Source organism: Rhododendron vialii, chromosome 2a (assembly GCF_030253575.1).
Source record: "Rhododendron vialii isolate Sample 1 chromosome 2a, ASM3025357v1".
In the NCBI taxonomy this organism is placed as follows: domain Eukaryota; kingdom Viridiplantae; phylum Streptophyta; class Magnoliopsida; order Ericales; family Ericaceae; genus Rhododendron; species Rhododendron vialii.
Window position 1 is genome coordinate 12231728 of NC_080558.1, and position 18916 is coordinate 12250643.

Here is an 18916-nt window from a genome sequence, read left to right on the forward strand (position 1 = left end):
AGGGCAATCCGGCCGAGCTACACCTAATTCCTGCCAGAGTTGAGCCAGCGCCTGTCACTGTGCCTGTAAGGCATTGTATCCTTCATTATTGTACTTCCATAAAAATCTTGAAACATTGCTCCATTGCTCATATTAAAACTATTCTTGCAGGTGCCCAATGAGTGGGCGAACAAGGCCGTTCGGCGTATGCTTGCACTGGAGAACGTGATAAGGCAGGCGGCAAGTGGCCTGCCTTTGGATTTGCGATACCCACCACCGGCAGCTCAGAGATCTCAGGTATATCCTTTAGAGAAACGATACATTCCTGCATTCGATACTTGACATATGCATGCTTTGCTCGATACATAGTGTACTTTAATTGCCGTCAACTTTGAAATTGATTGTACCTGCCTGCAAACATACAATACATAGAAAATATACTCAATGTGCAACATTTTACAATGCAGACACAGGGACGGGCGGCTCCTAGGAGGAAGAGTGCGAGAGAGCCTCCACAGAAGAAGCTAGCAAGCAGGACTCCTGCTCCTCCACCTACTACTAGACCACAGACACGGGGCGTACAGCCACCCGCCGCGAGCGAAGAGGCGGCCCGAGAGGCCGTGGCGCGCGCAGAGGAGAGGTATCAATTGAAGATGCGCCAAAGGCCCTCGCAAGACGAGCCGGTCCGCAAGAAGCGGCTGATCCTGCCCGAGGATTCTGAGGAGGAAGAGGAAGAGGAGGGAGAAGAAGAAGAGGAGGATGAGGAGGCGCCTGACAGCAGCGGTTCGGACGACTCAGCCGATGATCCTGGTTTTAGACAGGATTCTAGAGAGAGAGACGACGACGACGATGACGGAGATGGCGACTGGTTCGGGGAGGACTGAGGGCTACTAAGAAGCCTCATTTGTCTTTCCACATCTTTGATTTTTGCTTTTGGGCTTGCGTGCCCGCGTAGATAGATGGAAGGCCGAAGTGCCTTAGTTGATACTTGATACATGTTTTTGGGGCCTGTGCGCCTTTTTGATTTGATGGGCGAGTGTGCCCGCACTGACATGATAACTTTGAGCGGTCGAAGCGCCATACGCACAGTAGTCTTCTTTACTTTGACATGGATAGATATGGATTAGCTATAAAATTTGCATTTTCAGTTCATTTTACTCTTGCAATGAACTTAGAATAAATAAACGCTCGCCACTAATACCATGCTTGCATTGATAATGTACCGAGACTGCTTACAAACGCACACATACGCACATACATAATTGACTCGGTGGAAAAACAGAAATGCACCCCGGGATACGATCAGGATACGAGGATACGAAATATAGGACATTCAAAAGCCAAGACCCAGAATATTTTAACTTGGGTAAAAAGAACACTTTCGTGAGGTCATGTATATACAAAATGGCCTACGAAAGCCGACGGATTCGAGAAACACCTCCCGAAACGCAAAATTGCCCAAAATCCTTACGAAGGACACAAAAGAGACACGAGATGGGAAGACATGACTCTATTATGTCCCGGACTGAAACCGACACCTCCGTATAGTCACAATAGATCACCATGACCTGTACGGCCTGAGAGAAAAGGACACGCCCCTCCGGAACGAGTTTCGACCTTCCGAAACACACATTTGGCCTTGAAACGAGCCACCGAGGGTTCAAAAACCTCGTTAAACGTGATATCTCGAATCCGATGCTTGGATATGGTTGCATATGCTCACATTGACTTGCCGGAACCACAAAAGTTGCAAAAGTACCCTTGGAATAGGACGCGACCAAAATTGGACAGTAGCTGGTGAAATCTGTCAAAATGTAGGCTGAACCATCGCGCGAGGGAGTGAGAATGTCGCGCGATGGAGTGGATATTTCTTACTCGCGCGATGGACTGAGACCATCGCGCGATGGTTGGGCTGTGCCAGGCCACCTTATTTTGACCGTCTCAGATTTTTGGACGTCCAAGCCTCGTCATCAACCTTTAACTGCTCAGAGTACTTCAGGGGGGGGGGGGCAGTGCAGAGATGCCCTCACTTTGGAGAAGAAAACGCCACATGGCATGGATGTTTGTACTGGGAAGGGACGACACTCTATGCATTCTGCCTATAAAGAGGCCAATATTCTGCAAATGAAAGGCATTCCTCCCATAGTTTGAAAGTCTCACGAGGAAGCAGAATGGCAAATAATCTTCCGGCCTTGATTAGCCCTTGGCTCACGGCCTTTGTTGCCGGAGATTGGTTGTCATTCCGGTTTCACGGGCTAGCCGCATTCCGTTTCCTGCGCAATGTGAGGGTCCGTCCTGAGTTTCTGAGGGCAGCCCTACAATTCTGGGACCCAGAGGTTCACGTGTTCAGGTTTGGGGTTAACGAGCTGTGCCCAACCGTGGAGGAATTCCAAGCATACCTCCAAGGAGTTGCCTCGAGCGTGATTGTCGTGCCGCCTTATAGGAAGAGTATGCCAAAGCTGTTACAGTCAAGTCTCGATATTACTAGAGGAGCGGCCGAAAGTTTGCTAACTGGAGGGCAAATCAACATCATGCGCCTAATGGAGTGGTATGGGCCAGAAGGGGACGTAGAGAATATAGCCGTGCAGGCTCGACGTCGATTTGCCCTGGCGATCGGCGTGTTGGCTGCTTATTTACTGGTATCTCCAAATGGCCAAGTCAACCCCATGCTGGTGAGCATCGCCGCTCAAATGGGCACCCGAAGAAATGTGGTGCCACTGGTTCTGGCAGAGACACTCATAGGTTTGGATTTGGTTTCTTCCGGCCAAACAGACGTGTTCGGCGGTAGTCCACTACTACTGCAGGTTGGCTTAGTTCTCACTCAGCTCACCTTTTTTCGGCTTTCACACATTCTGTTTTTACCTCATCTCTCAGCTAAGGCTATATCGAAGCTTCTTACTTGTCTTTTCTCTCAAGCTTTTATGTAACTTCTCACTTGTTTTTCCACTCATGCAGCTCTGATTATCTGACAAATTGGGATTGCTCACAGCACCGGAAGCAAATTGGCGTCATCTGCCCGGTCGAATGCATCAGCGGGGTATGATCTATCCGGAAATGACTGTGCATCAATGGTGCACATTTATGAGAGAAATGCTGCCGAACGAGATCACATGGCGGCATGAAGCTTTAAACATTCCAGATATGGCCCTGAGTTCTGCAGGATTCGAGAGAGTAGTGATAGCTGGGCTGACCGCTTTCACATTCTACATCCCCGGACGCATCCTTCGTCAGCTAGGAATGAGCCAAGGACTCCACCGAGCTGGGACTGAAGATTTCCAAGTCCCCGCTTTCACTGCCCAGAATCTGAGAGGGTATGAGCACGACTGGGGCCTGCGGCAACTCGGAGGAGCTGACCCAGACTTTAGTACGGAACTTACGCATCGATATCAAACATGGCTAAGAAGGGAAATCGCAAGCAGGCAAAACAACAATTGACTCCTGACGGACCTTGATGATCTAGAATAAACCGTGAGCCTGTTAAGGCCTCGAGCACTTTATTCTGTTTTCATGCTTTAATCTTTTTAGGACTGCTCAGCCTGTGTCATAGAAGTTATAATTTGAATAAAAATGAAAGTTCGAGAGTTTTCCCCTTTTGATCCAAGTGTTGAACCGCCGTATCAACCAAGTATCGAGCCAACCCCTGGTAATGGGAAACCGTGGATCAAGTTGATGGATTGTGACCGAATCTCACAGAGAGATTGCCTACGTATCCCTTTTCAGAGAATCAGGTTAGCACGTAGTTCAGGTTAAGGTTCACTCGAGTATTTTAACTCTCCTTTTACGCTCTAAATTTTGCCTAGTGCTGCCACTTCGGGTTTTCAGCCTAGCGAGCTTTGATTGATGCCTATTTATTTTTGCCTAGACCGCCTTCTCAGGTTTTCGGTCTAGCAGGCTTGCTCTAATTTTTGCTTGGAACCGCCCAACCTTGTGGTTTTCGGCCCAATGAGCTTCTCTCAGGGATAGTATCGTTTGAGTTGATCCAGGTTAACCAGAAAGCTGAATTCATTACCTTCAAGATCAATGAGCTGAGCCGCTCCCCCAGAAAGGATGGTCTTGATGATGTAAGGTCCGGAACGTTTGGGTCGAAACTTGCCACGGGGGTCAAAAACTGGTGCCCGAATCTCTTTTGTAACCATGTCCCCTTCGACCAAGTCTCTAGACTTCACTTTTTTGTTGAACGCCCGGGCAATTCTCCGCTGATACCCCTGAACATGATACAGGGCCCGAAGCCTCCTTTCATCGAAAAACATGAGTTCAACAAATCTCCCACTGAGCCATTCAGATTCCGAGAGTTTCGATTCTACCATGATCCTCAAAGATGGCACCTCAAGCTCTATAGGGAGAACTGCTTCCATCCCGTAGACCAAGGAATAGGGGGTTGCCCCCGTTGATGTCTGAATCGACGTTCGATAACCCCAAAGAGCTAAAGGCAGTTGCTCGTGCCAGTCCCTGGCGGACTCTGCAGACTTCTTGATGATTGTCTCGACATTTTTGTTGGCCGCTTCAACTGCACCATTTGTTTGGGGACGATAGATCGTTGAGTGATGGACTTGGATCTTGAATTCTTCGAAGAGCTCCAGGACCCTGCCTTTGAAATGACTCCCGTTGTCTGATACGAACGCTTGCGGAACCCCATATCGGTAGATGATGTTTTTCCTGATGAAGTGAGCGACTTGAACCGCCGTTAGGGTTTTATAAGATTCGGCCTCCACCCATTTGGTAAAATAATCTATCGCCACAAGGATAAACCTATGACCATTTGATGCAGACGGTCTAACCATGCCGATGACGTCGATACCCCATACAGAGAAAGGCCAAGGCGAAGCCATGCCAAATAGGTTAGAGGGTGGAACATGTATTAGATTAGCATGAATTTGGCATTTGTGACATCGCCGCACATAATCTACACACTGAGATTCCAAGGTAGACCAGAAATAACCCTGGCGCAAGATTTTCCTAGCCAGCATGACGCCGCTCATGTGAGGGCCACAGACCCCCTCGTGGATCTCCTCCATGATTCTGACGGCCTCGGCCCCGTTGAAACAGAGCTTGTGCATTCCGCAATGAGACCTCCTATATAACTTTCCCCCATAAATAATGTACTGGGCGGCTATCCTTCGCAATGCAGTCTGATCCTTCTTGGAGGCCTCAGCCGGATACGTGCCATTCTCGACGAAATTCCATATGTCATGGTACCAGGGTAGGCCATCATCGACATCATCGATGGCGTTGACGTATTGATAAGCGGGGCGGTCCCGCTGTTCGATTAAGACTGGGCGGAGTTTGACTCCCAAAGGTAATTCGACCATGGAAGCCAAAGTTGCGAGTGCATCGGCAAACCGGTTCTTCAAACGAGTGACATGGGTGAAAGTCACTTTGTTAAAGCGAGGAATTAGCCCCTCCAAATCCTGATGATAAGGTTTTAACCCCTCTTCACGTACTTTCCAGTCCCCATTGGCCTGAGATACAACAAGATTAGAGTCCCCGATGACCTCGAGTCTTTCTACGCCGAGCGTGAGTGCAGCCTCCATACCCACGATACAGGCCTCATATTCAGCTTGGTTGTTTGTAACATCGAAGTTAAGCTTGAATGCAAGCGGAATATGAGAACCATCGGGGGCGACTAGCAAAACCCCGATCCCAAATCCTTTCTGATTGGCCGCCCCATCGAAGTAAAGAGTCGAAACGTCTTCGACAACTGTTAGCACTTCCTCATCTGGGAACACGAAATCTGCATCTTCCGGTCCATCAACAGGGTGATCAGCCAAAAACTCAGCGATGGCTCGCCCCTTTACCGACTTTCTCGTGACGTATTCGAGATCGAATTCTGCCAAGAGGAGCAACCAGCGTGCTAACTTACCAGTGAGAGCCGGTTTCTCAAATAGATACTTGAGTGGATCCATTCGAGAAATCAACTTCACTGGGTAAGCCAGCATGTAGTGTCTCAACTTTTTGAAAGCCCAAATCAAAGCCCAGCACGTTTTTTCCAAGGCGGTGTAGCGCTCTTCAGACCCAACCATTTTCTTACTTAAGTAATAAACGGCCTTCTCAACTCCCTGGTCACCCTCTTGAGCTAGCAAGCATCCCATGGATGTAGAACTCACAGATAAGTATAGAATCAAGGGCTTCCCGGGCACCGGTGGCATCAAGACAGGCGGGTTTTGCAGATAGCTCTGAATGGACATGAAGGCCGCCTGACATCTGTCCGACCATACGAACGGGGTGTCCTTCTTGAGTAGACGAAACATTGGCTCGCAAGTTAAGGTTAACTTGGCGATGAATCTGCTGATGAACTGAACCTTCCCCAAAAAGCTTCGCACTCCCTTTTCAGTCTCTGGTGGCTTCATTTCAAGCACCGCTTTGATCTTGGACGGATCGACCTCAATCCCACGCGAAGTGATCATGAAACCGAGCATCTTACCTGCTGTGACCCCAAAGGTGCATTTCTGTGGATTGAGACGCATGCGAAACTTTCGGAGCCTCTCGAAAAACTTCCTCAGTACAGGGACATGCCCTTCCCGAGTTTTTTGACTTAGCAATCATGTCGTCTACATAGACCTCAACCTCTTTGTGCATCATGTCGTGCAGAATGGTCGTAGCGGCTCTCTGGTAGGTGGGACCAGCATTTTTCAAACCAAACGGCATGACCAAGTAACAATAAGTCCCCCATTCGGTGATGAAAGTCGTTTTCTCACGGTCTTCCGGCGCCATAAGAATCTGGTTATATCCGGAGAAACCATCCATGAATGAAAGCAGGGCATGGCCCGCCGTATTGTCCACCAGTACATCGATATGTGGCAGAGGAAAATCGTCCTTGGGGCTTGCCTTGTTCAAATCCCTAAAGTCCACGCACACTCGAATTTGTCCATTCTTTTTAGGAACTGGAACAATGTTGGCAACCCATGTAGGGTATTGAGAAACCATGAGAAAACCGGCGTCGATCTGCTTAGTGACCTCCTTCTTGATCCTCTGCACCCAATCTGGCCTCATCTGCCTCAACTTCTGCTTCACAGGTTTAGCATTTGGTAGCAAGGGGATTCGATGCTCCACTATTTCTGGGTCGATGCCGGGCATGTCTTGATGAGACCACGCGAAGATGTCACTGAATTCTGAGAGCAGCTCTTTGAAATCGTGATGTTCCTCTGGAGATAAAGTGAAGCCCACCTGAACCATTCGGGGATCATTCTCGTCTTTCAAGTTTATTAAAACTATTTCTTCGGCTGAGCATGCCTTTCGTCTTCCCTCTCGATGAGGGCACGGATTTCCTTGGGAATATCCCCATCGAAATCTATCCCCTCATCGTCGGGGTCGACACAGTTTATATAAAGATCATTCAAGTAGCCAGAAGAGGATTCCTTCATTTCATAAGACCCTGCAGGGTCGCCAAGTACAAGGGAATCAAACTCAAAATAAAAGCCATGACGTGGAGGGCCAAGAGGCACAAACTCCGACTCAGAGGTAGACTTAGATTCAGACGACTCAATAGACTCAGTGTCAGACTCTGATACATCATCAATGCAAGTAAGGCGCGGTTTGAAAATGCAATTTTTAAGGCTACCCTTTGCTTCTGTGATGAGGGAGAGGGGATCCTTGAGATCGTCGGAACCGAGCATGAACACTTCGGCCTCTTCAGCTTCCTTGGCCAAACCCACCTGGGAGAACTCATAAAACAGCTGCTCCAAGCTCCCGTGATCAAAAGACATCAGCCAATCAGTTTTCAGTTTAGGCTGGCTGAGCTTCCTCTTGAATTCCGTCCTTGCTGGTTCTTCATCACTGGAGGACCGAGTGTCATCAGCGAAAACCTCAAACCCAGGCAGCAAATCCCCAGTGACTGAATCGATAAAAAGCTCAAGCTGTCCGGTGTAGACGTCATTCCCCACTTCGCGCACAAAGTAGCTGTCAGGTTCACCATAAAGAGATCGAGGTTTTCCCGTGCATTTCCTTCTTTTGGCATCCTTGGCAGAGGAGGAGTACCCCAAACCAAAGCGGCCCTCGCAGGAAGGAAAGGCAGGGAACTCCGGGATCCCTTGTTGGTGAATCCCAAGACCAAGACCAGGTAAATAGGACATCCTCCTCATGATGTCTAAGGCGACAGAGCTTATGATGAAGTCCCCATCCACGTTGATAGCCAAAATTGACCCAGAAGTGTCAAAAGAGAAACCCCCGAGATCAACATCTTCCTCGCCGTGTGCAATCCCCAAAACAGGCGTGCCATCTTCCTTAAGCGGGCGAATGCCCGAGTCCCCGCAGATAGTCAAAGTTCCAGTAGGGAGTCCCAACATAACCTTTTGGTGAAGAGTAGACGGTACAGCCATGATGTCAGATCGGTGAAGCCACGGCCTTCCCAGCAGAAGATTAAAGGTGGCGGGGATGTCGACCACATGGAACTCAACATCCATCTCAAACCCCTCAGCGTCAAGTTTGAGCACGAGCGTGCCCTCGACCACGCGACGAGTGCTATCGTATGCCTTAACAGCCAGATTGGAAGGTGCGAAGTCTTTCTTAGCCAGTCCCAAACGGTAAGCCACTCTCAACGGGCAAACATTGATTGCCGATCCGTTGTCGATGAGAACAGTGGGAATCCAGAGTCCTTTACACTTAACAGTGATGTGCAAGGGGCGATTGTGATCAACCCCTTCGATCGGAAGATCCTTGTCGGTGCAGACCACGGTGTGCCTAGAAGTAGGCGGGAGAATTATAGATATCATTGCTTCAGGTGTGACATCCGGTTGGATCTCAAGGCGAGAGAGAGTGTGGCAGAACTTCTGACGATGTTTGCGGGAGGAACAGATTAGCCCCCAGAGTGATATAGCAGCAGGAATCCGCTCCAGGTGCCTCTGAATCATGTCATCATTCGGGGAGCTAGGAGGCGCCTCAAACGGTGCAGACCTTGAGAATGCAGAAGGTTCGCTCCTTTTGTTAGAAGAATTGGACGAGCTCCCAGCCTGAAGATTGGAAGGCTGAAAAATTCGTCCACTCCTCGTAACGTTGAGAACGTTCTCTAAAGAGGGTATCGCTTGAAGGTCTTGACGGTCATCCCAAAGATCAGCAGGGACCTCCCCCAATTTGCGTTTTCCTTTGTCAGAAGGCAGTGGGGCTACAGGTGCTTCCATGCCTAGATCGAGGTCTTGAGCTAAATCGTTCCACAGCAGCGACTCCCAGAAATCTGGCTCCTTAACAGCTACAGCCTCCCCAATGGGCTCCGTGTTAGCAATGAATGGGACGTCCCAGAGTCCCCCATCGGAAAGAGAGCGGTTGACAGTCCAAACCTCGGATCCAACTTGGATATTAACCACATCATCAACATCCCAGAGGTCTGCTGGCGGAACAAGGTCCGTAACCATAATGTTGTGATCTTCCTCGGTCGGATAAGGCGGTGCGGGGCGCGAGAGTTCCTCACTAATGATGTAGAATGTAGGGTCGTACTCAGTGTTAGTTACAGAGCCAACCAGCCTGTCAAGAGTAGAAGGGAGAAAGCATTCCCCCAAGACGCGAGTTTCCTCCTGAACGAGACCCTCTTCTATGAACTAAATCTCGTGATTGGGCAGAGCATATCCTTGAAGAGGATTAAGGTCGAACTCTAATGGAAACTGCCACGCGGGCTCGGGATCCCAATAGTACTCCTCCTCAGGCAGAACGGGTTCAGGCTGTTGAAAAAGCATGTTCAAAGAGAATCCATCCAAAGGGTCAAGCATGCCTGCCTCATAATTAGCCATCCAGGCGTCATACCAAGCATGGTTAAATGGGACATATTCGGGGTTCTGGGGGAAACCGTCTAGCTCTAGCTCCGTCCATTCATTGATTATGGGGGCTGCATAATCATCATTATCGGCGATAGCCCATCCTACTGCTTGCATATCAACCTGTCGTTCCGGTAGAAAAGGGACAGCAGACCTAAAGCGGCTTATCAAATTCGGAGAGGAGTTTGGATCCGTCACATCAAAATACGGGCTGTCCAAGGAAGAAGCAGAGTTGAGCTGCACGAAAGGAATGGACTGATGAAACAGGTCGCTGATGGAGGCATTGAACACAAACGTTCCATTCTGCAGGCGTGCGAGAGGCACATCGGGTTTGGACGACTGTCCTTCTTCAAGATGGATGTAGAAAATCTCGGCTTCGGGCTGAGAAGGGATGGGCACGACCGGCCTGGGTTGGTTTGTTGAGGTTATATGGTCAGTGGGGTTGAATATAGTGGAGCTAGGGTTGATATAAGTGGAGCTGATGGATATTTGGTTGATGCGGGGAGCAGCATTGTGCTTTGGCAGGGAGTTGGAGAGGATGTTTGGTTTTTGGGTCGGTGGAGGTGGAGCGTGGAGAGTTCCTTCATCTATGAGATCCTGGATCGCATGTCGGATACGGAAACAGGAGTCCGTAAGATGTCCAGCCCCTTGGTGGTAGGCACAATAAAGGTTAGCTTTGAAGTTGGGTGAAGGGTTCTTAGGCAGAGGAGTCGGGTCAAGGGGTTTCAGATGCCCTGACTGGATTAACTTCTCCATGACAGATGACAGTGGAGCTTCAAACGCGGAGAAACTGCGGGACTGACCGCGGAGCCGGTTATTTTGTGGGGTTTGCACCTGGTTAATCTTAGCGACGCGATTGGTTGTATTGGAAGAGGAAGCATTACTGCCGCTAGTTGCTGTGTTGGAAGATGTCCCACTGCCAAACAACGCATTGGTGTTTCCTGAGTAGACCCGAGGCTTTGGTTTCGAAGGGTTAGAAGACTCCCCTCTTGACAGAATCCCGCTTTGTAGCGCATCCTCGATGGCCATTCCAGATTCGAAGAAAGTATCAAAGTTCGAGGAGGCTTGGACAAGAACCAAATGCCTAGCATAATCAGGCTGAAGATTGCGAGAGATGATTCGGAGCTGATCTCTCTCACTCGGGCGATCGGTCATCTGAGCAGCCTTCGTCCTCCATCTTTTGACAAAATCCGCGAAGGATTCCTTAGCTTCCATTTTCGTGGACTCAAGCTCTCGGGTTGTCATCTTGAGCTGGGAGTTGTAACTATACTGCGAAATAAACGCAGCACCGATATCCTCCCACGTCCTCCTTTTAGCGATGTCGAGCGACAAAAACCAGTGAAAAGCGGGTCCTGAGAGAGTCTGAGGGAACAGCTGGGACATGGCCTCGGGTTCAACAGCCAAGAGTTTGTTGGCGGCATGGTAGCCATAGAGATGAGTCTTCGGGTCGCCACTCCCATCAAACTTGGCGAGATCAGGCATTTTGAACTTATCGGGGAGCTTAGCATTGGGATACAAGCAAAGGCGATCTAAATCAATTCCCCCGGCACTGATCTTTTCAGACTTGGACACAGATTCCTCCAGCTTGACGATCTTCGCCATGAGAGCAGTCATGTTAGGATCCAGAACGGGTCTTGCCACAGCGAGATTCAGATTCCCTGCCTCCGGGTGAGCCTCTCTCGGGTTGGGCTGAATTATGATCCGCCCCGCATGGTTAGGGTCTTCAACAAAGATTGGTTCCGCATGGTCGTCCTCATCGACCTCGCCTCCCACTTCTGCAGCTGGCGGAAGACGAGTGTTGATAAGATCATTGAGCCTAGTGAGGTTTGCATCAGTCTGAGCACCCCTTTGCTGCATGGTGGTGATGCTGTTCTGGATGTTCATGAGCATGGTTTCGAGACTTAGTGGTTGCGGATGATCTGCCATAATGGAGGTCCCGGATGAACTTGACGAGGACGGGGAGGTTGGTGACGCCGGAGATTCAATTTCCTGGAGAACTGACGGTGATCCTGATCGTAAAGCGGCCAAAAGGGAACACGGAGAGTCTTCCGTTGTGACTGACTGAGCTTGCAACCTGACTAGCCTTTGAACGGAATTCTGATGCAGACGTTCCTAAGTGGGTTTGGCTTTCTGCCTCGATACTTTCCTTGGTGGCGCAATGGTTTAGAATTCTGCTTTGCTTTGCTGTAAGAAAAGGTTCGATAAGGGCCCTGCAGCAACCTTACTCTAAGCAAAAGACTTTAAAGTGATAATGCAGCCATCGTCGTCAGTGTCGCCCTTAGACTCTAAGACTACAGACGAGTCTGTCTCATAATGTTCGGACACTGCCAAAATCCTCCGATTTCTTTTTGAGAGCGTATCCTCGTTTGAATCGAATAATACTAAGAGATGTCAAAAATAGCCTAAGCCTCTGACTTTTCCGTTCTTGAAGTTTCAACTTTGAACTTGGAATAACTCGGGGTGAATGACGTGATACCTTAACCGGGGCGGCGTAGGCAACACAGTGCCATAGCCTGAGCGGTGTACGTGCTGCGCACGATAACCAAGGTGGTGTGAGCATCACGGCATTCTCTTCGTAGTTCCTTGTTTTCTGTTTGAGACTTCAATCGGGATATGGCCAAGGACTTAGAAAGTTTTGATTTCCCAAAGTCTTGTTGATCCTAGGACTTTTGAAAATCTAACAACATGCACCGCGAAGATGCATGACTCTTCATCGGACCTGGCAGCGTCCTAATAAACATAAGACAGACTCGAAAGAGAGACAACCTAGAAGCCACCCTAAACATGCCCCTACGCAAAACGGTATGTATGTACAGTGCATGCGATAGGGAAAGCAATAACAGGTAGACAGTATATGGGGGTTAGATGCAAGTAGATCCTACCCTGCAGGCACCTGTCCTAGTTTGGAGAGTTCTAGTGCTTTGTACGTGCAAAGGCTAGTTTTGGCTTGTAACGGGTTCCTCGGACTAGAGCCAAGATATACCTCCCGCTGCCCGCGTAATCGCTGAGCAACAGTCGAACGGTAGAATGACTCATCATCGTCGAAGGTTGTTGGTCATTCGGGGTCCCCGAGCTCCGGTAAACCGTGCCGGATTGCCAAAACGATCCAACGAGGCTTATGCCACATCGATGCAAATGAAGATGCTAAAGAAATTGATTAATGAAATATAATCGCAAATTCGCAAATGCCTTTTTTCAAATTCGGCTCACTTTATTTAGTCAATGCTTAGAAGAAACTACATAAGAGAACGAACGGAAAAGTTCCAGATTGATTTGGCCGGACACGAGGTCCCGTTAAATCACCACTCCAACCTTTGGCAGCGTGAAGCTCACCGTTTCGACAAACTTTTGTGGGATCGTTCTTCAAGTGTATTGAAATCTAAGCATAGACAAATATTGGTTCGATCCCCAGCAGAGTCGCCACTGTGGGCATGCGATGCCCGTTTTTCGGAATTTTCGGATTCCGAGTCGCGAGGCAAGGGGCTCGGGTCGAGGGAGCGCGTGTGGGGAAAGCAAGCGCTCGCAAAATACAGAGTCGCCACTCGGGTTTGAAGGTTCGGCACCCAAGGAACCGTATTTCGAAGCACTTGCTGTGCTGTTTGATTTGAAAAAGTTAAGGAACCAGTCCGTCATAACCATATCTGGGTTCGGGAGCCAGGTTACGAGAGGGGAAGGGTTTTATGGCACCCCTCTCGCCCAATCCGGAGATCGATCTCTACTTAGGCATTTGCGAAAAATGTTTGTTTGCGATTCTGTTTGATTAATCAATTCTTTAGCCATTTAGGGCGGGGGAACAGTTTAAGGGATTAAAACTGTAACAGTTTGCAAGATGTGATAGATAGCATGGATGAGTGAGATGACAAGTAATAAATGGAATGGAGTTCAAAACGTCGATCATACATCAAGACAGCGCTGTGTATGATTTTGGCACAAACGAACAGCCAGCTTGCATGCGTGAGTTCATCCGCATGCAAGCAAACCATACCGCGACATAACCATATACTCGCGCGAGTATTGACGCTTCACCAATAGTTTGAATTTCACCCCCTTCTGGGCTCTGGAAGGACCAGTGCTCACCCAGGTGCAAACCAAGCAGTTTATAGGTACTTGAAATTAAATAATATTACAACAAACAGATGGAAATATTATAAAAACGCAACCCCTAAACAGTGGGGGTGTCTAAACAGAGGCCAAGGCCAAACTGCTCATGCAAGGGCAGTCCCTGGAAGACAGAGAACCATCGCGCGACAGAGTGACACAGGCGCGCGATTGTTCAGACTGGACTTCCAGGAATTGCTTTGCATACTTAGGGCTCTGAGATATGTTCAGGAGCATCCCAAGAGCATTCCAAACCAAGAGGTGTTATAAACTAAGCTAAACAATGATTTTCAACATGCAAAACAGCAAAGCAGTGAGCTAAAGCTCCTTAAAAGACTTTAAAAAGACTACAAACACAATAATAAACTTAAAGACCAGGGTCCCTTCCCCACGTGGTCCAATCTCACGCAGACAAAATTGTCGCGCGAGTATATGGGACCATCACGCGAGGGTTTCCCAGGTAACAGTTCTTGAAACCCTGCTAGCTTTAGGGCCAGGACTGGTATCGATTACCAGCCTTGACCCTGCCAGCCCCCCTCAGGGGTTCGAACAGTGAGCAGAAAGATATTATACCTTTGCTTGAGTGTCTTGGAGATGGCTTGAATGATGAGATGGTGAGATTTGGAGGGTGATTATGTAGGAGTGAGTGGGGTGTGAGATGTTTGTGCTTTGAGTTTTGCCTTCTTCTTTCTTGGAGAGAGATTGGTAACCCTTTGCAAGGAAACATGGGGGGGGGGGGGGTATTTATAGAAAAAGGGGTTAGTTGGTGGCTAGCCAAGGCCTTGTAACCAGCCAACAATGCTGGTTACAATTGCTTGGTGGAGGAGTGGGTGGCAAAGGTGATGGGAGAATGGGGGGTGAGGTGGTGCAAGGGGAGCCCCCCCAGAACGCTGTTCAGCCAAAAAAACGGGGTCACATAAGCCTGTAGCCCCCTGACCACCACGCAATCTGGGTGAAAATGACAGGTGTTGACCATCGCGCGATGAAGTGAGAGCATCGCGCGAGGGTCAATGGTCAAAGCTTTGACTTTGACCACCATCTGGCAAATGGACCATCGCGCGAGGGTCCTAGTGTGTCGCGCGACATTCAAACCAAGGTCCAGGTTCTGATTCAAGGGTTTAAGGGCTAAGAATGGGTTCCTCACATGCCAAACTCAAGCCATTCCAAGTTCTCGAGACTGTTTTCGACCTGATTCATCATCGGGGAATCAAGAAACCGAAGAACAAAGTAAAACGATCGGGAAGTCAGATCGGGGTGTCTACAATACTTACTGCTACTTTACTACTTGTTGTCCTTAATTAAGTTGCTTGATATTGTAGATATCTTTTATTCCCCTACCTGTTCCGTTCATCTGTAATCTTAGGCTCCGTTTGGTTAGACGTAAAATATTTTACAGCTGAAAATATTTTTCATGTAAAATATTTTACATGAAAATACAAGTTTTACAATTGTTTTTGGGTGTTTGGTTGAATTGTAATTTTACTATTATACAAAATAATAACTAATCTAATTTGCATGGAGTAGTATTAAAGTGAAAGTACTTGATGTTTGGAGGAAGTCCAGGAGAGAGATGAAGGCCATGGGCCCATGGTGTGCCTAGGAATGCAAGTGGGTAGAGAGAGAGTCTTGAAGTTAGTTAGAGAGGGAGAGAGAGGGGGCGAGGGGGGGGGGGGGGGGGGACCTTTTTCCATGGGTTTATTGAGGTGGCATGTGTAGAGAGAGAGAGAGAGAGAGAGAGGGAGGGAGAGGGGGGGGGGGGGGACCTTTTTCCATGTGTGTATTGACGTGGCATGAGGGAATAAGAGAATCCCTTTGTCGAGCAGTTGTTCAATAGAGGTTGTTAAAGCATCCACTCCAAACCAATTGGCAAAGAGTGGAGAGGTTGCCCAAGCTCATATACTAGTTTTGAAGGTGATATTTAACCGATGTGGGACAAATCCCAATACTCCCCCGCATGTGCGACTCCTGACTCGCACGTGGAGAGGTCAACAAAGGATTCAGAACACACGAATCATAATGAAATAAAGTGCAACTATGGCACAAACAAAGGGGAAAAGTCTCCGAAACTCTAGCTCTGATACCATGTTAAAGCATCCAACTCCAAAGCAATTGGCAAAAAGTGGAGAGGCTGCCCAAGCTCATATACTAGTTTTGGAGGAGATATTTAACCGATGTGGGACAAATCCCAATAGAGGTGATGGTCGAATGTGCAAAGGGTGCGTAGCGTAGGAAATTGACTTACCGATTTTTCGGCTGTAAATTGTCTTACGTCCAAAGGTGTAAAATATTTTCCAAAAAAGTTTATTTTCCGTGCATTTGAACAACCAAACAATGGAAATTACGTAAAATATTTTTTTTCCAAAAGATTAAGAGAGTAAGGCTCCGTTTGTTTGGACGTAAAATATTTTTGAAAAGATTAAGAGAGTAAGGCTCCGTTTGTTTGGACGTAAAATATTTTTGGCAAAAATATTTTACGTCCAAACAAACGGAGCCTTACTCTCTTAATCTTTTGGAACTTTTTTGATATTTTTAGCGTAAAAATTTTATTTTAGAAAGCAATATCTGTTTAAGTGTGCTTTCTCCAACTGCCGATACCTTTGTCATAGTTTACATGTTCTTTTACCACCGAGGATCCCCTGTCCGAGTCCAATCCGGACAAGGGCCTGTCCCACCCCTCGGAGCCGTTGATCACGCAAATCAACAGTTGAGATGTATCGAGCCAAAACGACGTCGTTTTGGAGCAAAAAGAGTTTGGCACATCTTAGCCGTTGATTTGCGAGATCAACAGCTCCGAGGGGTGGAACAGGCCCCTGTCCGGATTGGGCTCGGACAGGGGATCTGGACTCTTCTTTTATACTCCCTCCGTCCCACTTTGTTCCGCCTATATTCTTTTTGGAACATTCCAAAAAATTGTCTATATCTCACAATCTATAATGTTTTTTATGATTTTGAAAACTTTGTTCAATAAAATAAATTGAGATTTATCAAACAAGATCCATATTGAATATATAAAATATTATAGATTGTGAGATATAGACAATTTTTTGGGACATCCAAAAAAAGAAACAGGCGAAACAAAATGGGACGGAGGGAGTAGTTAGTTATCTGTTTGAACATTTTGCATATTTGGTGGGGAAATGCACTACAAGGTACCTTTTTTTTCTTTTTCTTTTTCTTTTGGTTCAGGTATATTATGCAGATAGAAATTAATTTTAGCCACGTTTTCTTTTAGGTGGATTCCGTGCCAATATAACCGTAAAAGGGGTAGATTTCGAGTGCTCGGGAGGAAGTGAATTGCACTCGATTCCTCGTTTAGCAAGAGAGTCGGCTGCATCACAATTACTTGCAAAATTACGCAGCATATATGGCCGTCCAAAGCCATTAGGGTTTCTGCAGAAGCTGGCAAGCTGCATGGGATGGGAGGTAGAAAAGCTGCAAAAGCACCAGCACCTTGACATCATGTTCTTAGCCAGCTCCCATGTAAATTGAGAAGGGAATGTAAAACAAACTTTGATAAAACAATAGCTTGAAGTATATGTTTTATGGACTGCTGTTCGTTACCTAGTTTGGATTCTTTGTTTCTTCTTGCGCTTGTTTTTTATTTTTTGACGATGAGAACTCTTTCAAAGCCAGACCACTTTCGATGCATTACAGGAGTGTAGTGCGAGGTCCAAGCGGCCCATCTTCACAATCAGTGGTCTAGATTTTATCTCGGCTCTTGTAGAACTGAGCCGTCCATCGCCAAGATGAAATCCGGACTGCTATTACCGAGACGGACAGATCGGATCGTTAAAAATGCAAGATCTCTAAGCTCTCTGTTGGTCCCTTCATCTTTAGACTCTACCCCTCCACGACAGAACCAAGTCCCTCCTCCAGTCCAGTACCCTCTGTTTCTGCCGTGACCAATTCCAACTTTCAGACAGACTACTCGCTACAGGCAGTCACCGCAGCTGACACTGCAACTCGCAACTTTTTGATGTGATACTTAGACGATCTAAAGCCGAACAAAATGCCTCATTTGGAAGAGTCGATTGGAACAATCAATTCATTTCGAACCTTGTTCACCTAGTTGTGTTAAATAGCTTGATATATATTGTTGTGTCCGTCTTTCTTACAATTTAAGTTTTTGGAAATACTAGCAACTTAATATGATATTAGAGCTCTGGATGGAAGATGTCTTGGGTTCAAATCTCTCTTTGGTTGCACTTATTTTTCGGTTCCATTTGTATTTTGTTTCACTCTAGTGTTAGCATATACAAATCCAAACGTAAACTTTTGGGACTACTGGCAAGTTAACAAGTTTGAGATATAAATCCAAGCAACTCCAATATGTTTAGAGTTTGTTTCTCCAATACTATGACTAGGCGTTGATTGAGTTGTACTTCGTTGATCGGGTGATGGTTACATGGTTTTGATTGATTAAAAGATAGTAGGCATGGTTGCGACAAGGTGACATAACCCTCTTCTCGCTTTACACTCCAGTTTTCAAATTTCTCTCTCGTGAATTTTAGCAATTTAAAATATTTTTGAAAGATGCCTTTACACTTGCATTTCTGCTTGTGAAACACACACATGCATTATAATAGGACTGGTGGCTTGTGGTGGCGGGAGAGTGCGTGATAAACGAGTTTCAATAGAACACTTAAATGCGCCAAACCATCTAATTCTAGAGCAAAGCCCTACGTTGCTCTTGATTAAATGATTTCTAATAGTATTTTATCTAATTTCTAAATTGTGTTATATATCTATATAAATTGTGTATTATTCATAAAAGTGCATTTCACATTCCATTTTCATTCCAAAATGAAGATATGGGGTATCAGGGATGCTGTAGGGCACTTCTCTCTAGTGCACCCTGTAAAAGTTAACTTTGATCGATAAGAGTACTTGAACAAATCTCAATTATTGATTGTCGAGACGAAAGAGTGTGGACCCTTCATTCACTTGTCTCCAAGACTCCAATTTGATGAACTTTGACAGAATAGGTCTATTTCAAATTCCGTGAAAACTTCAGGTATTTAGTTGAAGTTTCCGTGTCATTTGAGTCACACTTCATGGTTTTTTTTTTTTCCCCAGCCGATCACACCCAGCGCCACCCG

At 47.1% G+C, this 18916-nt stretch overlaps 1 protein-coding gene across 2 annotated transcripts in view; it reads left to right on the forward strand.

The window, feature by feature from the left end:
* Positions 1–17381, forward strand: part of LOC131318178 (uncharacterized) — a 35264-nt gene extending 17883 nt beyond the window's left edge. For both annotated transcript variants that reach the window (XR_009197535.1, XM_058347996.1), the window contains one exon: positions 17050–17381. The gene's annotated coding sequence lies outside the window, so the exon portion shown is untranslated. The remainder of the gene's footprint in view (positions 1–17049) is intronic.
* The last annotated feature ends 1535 nt before the right edge of the window (positions 17382–18916 follow it).